We start from the raw sequence: 1,626 nt of genomic DNA, 5'->3' as shown, positions 1-1,626 counted from the left end.
AAAGAAACAAACAACTAAAATATAAGTTCATGCAGTTATTTACTTGCACCAGCAGGCGAACAAGTCAAACATGATAACATTAAAATGTAAAGCAGAAAGTTTGATCCACCTCAAAAGCACTTTGTTCACTGGATAAAAACAGGCTCAACAAGTATTTATTGCAATAACAATCTTATTCTTAACATACTCATTGCACTACTGTTGCCATTTTGAATCAACAGCCCTCCAGATTTCTTTCACAAATTGCCATCAACACAGTATATAAACTCTTAAAAAGGTTGCATTTGACTTCCTGCTTTACAAAATACATTAATACAAATCTGTGATGCAAAGAATATTAACTTTACATACAAATTTCTTTTTAATGTCATGTCCAGTAAATAAGAACGGGTCGTATCCGACTGATCCATTTTGCCCACACTTCTATCTGTACAATCCTGCCTTCAGGTCACTTAATCCTCAATTTGGTGAGTACGATTTTAAATTGCTGAAAAAGCAAGCTGGAAGGGCAATATTTTGCAATATCAATATACATTCATCTGGGCATTTTTTTTTTAACTTTTTCACATTTTTGCTATTTTTTTGGCACTGGTTAACCTATATTACACCAGCATTTTTTTTTTAAATGTATATTTTTCACATTTTAAAACATTTTTATAATATTTTGTTGATGCTCTTTGTAATTTTTTTTTTAACTTTTAAAATGTAACATTATATTCACACACACAATAATTCACTCATACATTCACACATTATTTAAAAGAAACAAACAATTATACATCTCATAATGTAAAGCCAACAATGGGAACTTTTCTCACTTTCTGATTTGCCATCAGAATCCACAATAAGCCCTCTATTGCAAGTTCTCCGGGCAAACACACAAAAGTTTTGTCATACAAGCTTCATTTCCAGACAATTCCAGTATAAAAAATCCAGATCTCACTCGCAATGTCCTATTCCCAAAACAGGGACTCAAAATATTTAAAAAGTCTTAAAAATCGGTGTTTTGATACGACCCCTTACTTCCACTATCACAGATCATTTCATTATAGGTAACCACACTGGTTTATGTTTGCCCTTGCAGTGGGTACTCTAAAAGTGAATGTTGTACTTAAAATTGCTCACAACTATTGCATGCTCAGATATTTCCTCTTTTTGTGGAAATTTACTCAATATTTAAAAAAAATATTTCTCAATTAAAATTCTGTGAGCACAAAAGTGGGGAACAATTTTCAATTCATCATTCATCTCTAACAAAATAACATCGGAGAGTAGGAGGTCAACATCAAAAAAGATAAAAAAAAAAATACAGATTTTTCATGAAATTCTCTCAACAACAAGATTTTTTAAAACAACATATAACATCGGAGTAGTTTCTGCATTTTGCGACCAAAAGGTGGTGAATACCATATTTTTTGATACACACTCAAAAAAGAAAAAAAAAAAATACAGAATTTTTCATAATAAAATTGATCAAAGTTTTCATTTTTTGGAAAGCTTATTCATCATCAGTGTGACTGTATCAAATTGTGTGCCCACCATGTTGCCCCATTTGGCCACACAACAAGATAGCTTTTGGGCTAAAACAACATATTTTAACAAGTATTTTAACAAGTACAGACTTGG

This window comes from Saccostrea cucullata, unplaced genomic scaffold, assembly GCF_032062105.1.
Source record: "Saccostrea cucullata isolate Sc308-1 unplaced genomic scaffold, CSIRO_AGI_Scuc_v1 ctg707, whole genome shotgun sequence".
NCBI lineage: Eukaryota > Metazoa > Mollusca > Bivalvia > Ostreida > Ostreidae > Saccostrea > Saccostrea cuccullata.
This window is presented reverse-complemented; position numbering follows the sequence as displayed.